Consider the following 6,656-nt stretch of genomic DNA (forward strand, 5'->3'; position numbering starts at 1 on the left):
TCACTCTGACTCTGTTCACTTGGACCCCACTTAACAGTACGATGGTTCCTATGACTCAACAAAGAAGAAAAGGAAACTACGAAACAACTATGTCTTCGCACTCCATAGTCTTCACGCGATGTCTTCCCATGTCATAATCTTCAGTGTGAATATCTTCACAGACCACCATTGTCTTCAATGTCTCCACACATTTTTAGGGGTCATCTCTGGTAGGTAAACCGAATCAATATGGGACTACTACATGTGTTATCCTGCAATTCTCACAAACACATTAGTCCATCAACCAAGTTTGTCATCAATACTCCAAAACCAACTAGGGGTGGCACTAGATGCACTTACACAATTAGATGGTGGGTTGCGAGAGTGACAGAAACTTAAGTAGCTGATTCCTGTAGTGCCAGTTTATGCGCTATTTCGTAAGGAACCGATTGGATCCTAAAGTTTAATGCTATGGTTAGAATTTATTCTTAATACTTTTCTCATAGTTGTGGATGCTTGCAGGAGGGTTAATCATAAGTAGGAGGTTTGTTCAAGTAAGAACAGCACCTAAGCACCGGTCCACCCACATATCAAATTATCAAAGTAGCGAACACAAATCAAACCAACATGATGAAAGTGACTATATTAAATTCCCGTGTACCCTCAAGAACGCTTTGCTTATCATAAGAGACCATTTTGGCCTGTCCTTTGCCACAAAAGGATTGGGCTACCTTGCTGCACTTTTGTTACTACTATCGTTACTTTTTCGTTACAAATTATCTTGCTATCAAATTACTACGCTACTTACAATTTCAGCACTTGCAGACATTACCTTACTGAAAACTACTTGTCATTTCCTTATGTTCCTCGTTGGGTTCGACACTCTTACTTATCGAAAAGAGCTACAATTGATCCCCTATACTTGTGGGTCATCAAGGCTATTTTGTGGCACCGTTGCCGGGGAGTGAAGCGCCTTTGGTAAGTGGAATTCGGTAAGGAAACATTTATATAGTGTGCTGAAATTTATTGTCACTTGTTACTATGGAAAACAATCCTTTGAGGGGTTTGTTCGGGGTATCTTCACCTCATCCGGAACCACAATTAGCTACCCCTCAACCTACTGCACCCACTGAAAGTATTGAATATGAAATTCCTTCGGGTATGATAGAACAACTGCTAGCTAATCCTTATGCAGGAAATGGAACAGAACATCCTGATATGCACTTGTTATATGTGGAACAAATTTGTGGATTGTTTAAGCTTGCAGGTCTAACCCGAGATGAGGTGATGAAAAAGGTTTTCCCTTTATCTTTGAAGGGAAAAGCATTGGCATGGTATAGGCTATGCGATGATATTGGATCATGGAATTGGAATCGCTTGAAAATAGAATTTCACCAAAAAAAATTATCCTATGCATCTAGTTCATCGTGATCGGAATTATATATATAATTTTTGGCCTCGTGAAGGATAAAGTATCGCTCTAGCTTGGGGGAGGCTTAAGTCAATGTTTTATTCATGCCCCAATCATGAGCTCTCAAGAGAAATTATTATCCAGAACTTTTATGCTCGGCTTTCTCGTAATGATCAAACCATGCTTGATACTTCATGTGATGGTTCTTTTATGAAGAAGACTATTGAATTCCGGTGAGATCTTTTGGAAAGAATTAAATGCAACTCTGAAGATTGGGAACTCAAGAAGGAAAACTATCAGTTATTAAACTTAAGTATGATTGTGTTAAATCTTTTATGGATACCGATGCTTTTCAAAAGTTTAGCACTAAATATGGACTTGACTCTGAGATAGTAGCCTCCTTTTGTGAATCATTTGCTACTCATGTTGAACTCCCTAAAGAGAAGTGGCTTAAATATCACCCACCTATTAAAGAAGCGATTAAAAAACCAGTACCAGTTAAGGAAGAAACTATACTTTATAATGTTGATCCAGTTGTCCCTTCTGCTTATATTGAGAAACCACCTTTCCCTGTTAGGATAAAGGAACATGCTAAAGTTTCAACTGTGGTTAACAAAAGCTTTGTTAGAACACCTAAACCTGGTGAACAAATTAAAGTAGAACCTAGCATTGCTATGGTTAAAGATCTCTTGGAAGGAGATATGGATGGGCATGTTATTTACTTCTGTGATGAAGCTGCTAGAATTGCTAAACCTGATAAAAAAGAATCATAGACCTGTTGTTGGCATGCCTGTCATCTCAGTTAAAATAGGAGATCATTGTTATCATGGTTTATGTGGCATGGGTGCTAGTGTGAGTGCTATTCATTACACTTTATATCAAGAAATTATGAAAGACATAGCACCTGCTGAGATAGAAGAAATAGATGTTATTATTAAACTTGCTAATAGAGACACCATATCACCAATTGGGATTGTTAGAGATGTTGAAGTCTTGTGTGGGAAAGTAAACTATCCTACTGATTTTCTTGTTATTGGTTCCCCACAAGATGACTTCTGTCCCATTATATTTGGTAGACCTTTCTTGAACACAGTTAATGCTAATATATATTGTAAGAAACAAACTGTCGGTGTTAGCTTTGGGGGTGAGTCTCATGAGTTTAATTTTTCCAAGTATAGTAGAAATCTTCATGAAAAGGAATTGCCTGGTGAGGATGAATTAATTGGTCTTGCTTCTATTGTTGTGCCACCTACTGATCCAATAGAACAATATTTGCTAGACCATGAAAATGATTTACATATGCATGAAAGAAATGAAATAGATAAGATTTTCTTTGAACAACGTCCTCTACTTAAACACAATTTGCCTATTGAAACTCTAGGAGGTCCTCCTCCACCTAAAGGTGATCCTGTGTTTGAATTAAAACAATTGCCAGACACTCTGAAATATGCTTATCTTGATGAAAAGAAGATATGTCCTGTTATTATTAGTGCTAACCTTTCAGAACATGAGAAGAAAGATTATTGAAAGTTCTAAGGAAACACCGAGTTGTTATTGGATATACTCTTGATGATTTAAAGGGCATTAGTCCCACTCTATGTCAGCACAAAATTAATATGGAACCTGATGCTAAACCAGTTGTTGATCACCAACGTCGGTTAAATCCGAAGATGAAAGAGGTGGTAAGAACGAAAATACTAAAACTTCTGGAAGCAGGTATAATCTATCCCATAGCTGATAGTAGATGGGTAAGTCCTGTTCATTGTGTCCCTAAGAAAGGAGGTATTACTGTTGTTCCGAATGATAAGAATGAACTTATTCCACAAAGAATTGTTACAGGCTATAGAATGGTAATTGATTTTAGAAAACTAAATAAAGCAACTAGAAAAGATCATTACCCTTTGCCTTTTATTGATCAAATGCTTGAAAGATTATGTAAGCACACACACTTTTGCTTCCTTGATGGATATTCTGGCTTTTCACAAATACCTATTTCTCAACCTGATCAAGAAAAGACCACTTTTACTTGTCCTTTTGGAACCTATGCTTATAGACGTATGCCTTTTGGTTTATGTACTGCACCTGCTACCTTTCAAAGATGTATGACTGCTATATTCTCTGAGTTTTGTGAAAAGATTGTTGAGGTTTTCATGGATGACTTCTCTGTTTATGGGAAGTCTTTTGATGATCGTTTAAGCAATCTTGATCGAGTTTTGCATAGATGTGAACAAACGAATCTTGTCCTGAATTGGGAGAAGTGCCACTTTATGGTTAATGAAGGCATTCTCTTGGGTCATAAGATTTCTGAGAAGGGTATTGAAGTGGACAAAGCTAAGGTTGATGCAACTGAGAAAATGCCATGTCCTAAGGACATCAAAGGTATTCGTAGTTTCCTAGGTCATGCTAGTTTCTATAGGAGATTTATCAAAGACTTTTCTAAATTTCTAGGCCTCTTACTAATCTTTTGCAAAAGGATATTCCTTTTGTGTTTGATGATGATTGTCTTGAAGCCTTTGAAACACTCAAGAAAGCCTTAATCTCTGCACCTATTATTCAACCACCTGATTGGAACTTGCCTTTTGAAATTATGTGTGATGCTAGTGATTATGTTGTTGGTGTTGTTCTAGGACAAAGATTTGATAAGAAACTGAATGTTATTCATTATGCTAGTAAAACTCTAGACAGTGCTCAAAGAAATTATGCTACTACTGAAAAAGAATTCTTAGTAGTGGTGTTTGCTTGTGATAATTTTAGATCTTATATTGTTGATTCCAAAGTAACAGTTCACACAGACCATGCTGCTATTAAATATCTTATGGAAAAGAGAGATGCTAAACCTAGACTTATTTGTTGGGTTCTCTTGTTACAAGACTTTGATTTACATATCATTGATAGAAAAGGAGCTGAGAACCCCGTAGCTGATAACTTGTCTAGGCTTGAAAATGTGCTTGATGACCCACTACCTATTGATGATAGTTTTCCTGATGAGAAATTAGCTGCAATAAATGTTGCTAATAGTACTCCTTGGTATGCTGATTATGCTAATTACATTGTTGCTAAATATTTACCACCTAGCTTTACATACCAACAAAAGAAAAAATTATTCTATGATTTAAGACATTACTTTTGGGATGACCCACATCTTTATAAAGAAGGAGTAGATGGTATTATTAGACGTTGTGTACCTGAGCATGAACAGGGACAAATCCTACGGAAATGTCGCTCCGAGGCTTATGGAGGGCATCATGCTGGAGATAGAACTGCTCACAAGGTATTGCAGTCTGGATTTTATTGGCCTACTCTCTTCAAGGATGCCCGTAAGTACGTATCATCTTGTGATGAATGTCAAAGAATAGTTAATATCGGTAAGCGTCAAGAAATGCCTATGAATTATTCACTTGCTGTTGAACCCTTTGATGTTTGGGGATTTGATTACATGGGACCTTTTCCTTCCTCTAATGGGTCTACACATATTTTGGTTGTTGTTCATTATGTTACTAAATGGGTAGAAGCTATTCCAACCAGTAGTGTTGATCACAACACCTCTATTAAAATGCTTAAGGAAGTTATTTGCCCAAGGTTTGGAGTCCCTAGATTGACTGATGGTGGTTCACACTTTATTCATGGTGCTTTTCATAAAATGCTTGCCAAGTATGATGTTAACCATAGAATTGCATCACCCTATCATCCTCACTCTAGTGGTCAAGTTGAACTTAGCAATAGAGAAATAAAATTAATTTTGCAAAAGACTGTTAATAGGTCCAGGAAGAATTGGTCTAAGAAATTAGATGATGCACTTTGGGCTTATAGAACAGCATATAAAAATCCTATGGGTATGTCTCCTTATAAAATGGTTTATGGAAAAGCTTGTCATTTGCCTCTTGAGTTAGAACATAAAGCTTATTGGGCAATCAAAGAACTCAATTATGATTTCAAACTTGCTGGTGAAAAGAGTTTATTTGATATAAGCTCATTAGATGAATGGAGAACCCAAGCTTATGAAAATGCAAAATTATTCAAAGAAAAAGTTAAAAGATGGCATGACAAAAGAATCCAAAAGCGTGAGTTTAAAGTCGGAGAATATGTTCTTTTGTACAACTCTCGTTTTAGATTCTTTGCAGGAAAGATCCTCTCGAAATGGGAAGGCCCATATGTCATCGAGGAGGTTTACCAGTCTAGAGCCATCAAAATAAATAATTCCGAAGGTACTAACCCGAGGGTTGCCAATGGGCAACGAATAAAGCATTATATCTCAGGTACGCCCATTAATGCTGAAAGTAATATTATCCAAACTTTGACACCGGAAGAACACATAAAGGAGTCCTTCCGGAACACTTCAGAATCGTGGAAATAAGGAGGTACGTGATACGGTAAGTAAACGGATTCTGAAAAATCCACAAAAATATTTATTGGCAGTTTTGGAATATTTTAAAATTTTGGAAATAAAGAAACTACCAGGAAGCGTCCCCTGGTGGGAACAAGACACCAGGGCGCGCCAGGCAGCCTCGCGCGCCCAGGTGGGTTGTGCCCACCTGGGACACCTTCCGGACTCCGTTTTTCTTCCAGATACTTCTCCTCCAAGATAAAAAAATCTATATATAGTTCCCGAACCTATTAACCACCGTATCACGGAGAAATCCTCTGTTCTCTTTTCTTACTGTTTTCTTGATAGATCTGAAATATGTCATCCCAAGACTCTGAAGGGGAGAGCTATGTTGTTGATTTCATCGCGAACCCCAAGTCCTATGGGGATGTGGAGCACTATGGCTGGACTACGGAGGAGGCGGAAGACTATTATCCTAGGGAAAAGGAGGAGAGGAGCTCAGAGGAAGACGAAACCCTGCTGCCTCAACCTGGGGACATGCATGTGGAATTCAAGAAGTCAAGCCTCCCGAATAAACCAAAGAGGCCTAAGGTTCAGTTTATAACCTTCCGCCTTTTGCAGGAAAATAAGCAGGAATTATGCAAAAAGGTATTGGAGCTTAGGAGATCGGAGAGTTGAAGGAGGAAAATTCTATCCTCAAGCGTAAGCTGAGGAAGAAGGGCAAACCCACTACTACTACATCACCACCACCATCTTCTTCACCACCAAAGGAGAACTGAGTATCGGGTATGGGCACTCCCCTTGGCTCTCACCAAGCTTGGGGGAGGTGCCCCAGTATCATATCATCCCACTATCTTTTTACTTTTACTTATCCTAGTTCAATCTTTTTGCTGTAGATGAAATAAAGTTTAGTTCGATCCTTTCTTATCTGTGAGTTTGCTT

Source organism: Aegilops tauschii, chromosome 6 (genome assembly GCF_002575655.3).
Source record: "Aegilops tauschii subsp. strangulata cultivar AL8/78 chromosome 6, Aet v6.0, whole genome shotgun sequence".
Classification (NCBI taxonomy): domain Eukaryota; kingdom Viridiplantae; phylum Streptophyta; class Magnoliopsida; order Poales; family Poaceae; genus Aegilops; species Aegilops tauschii.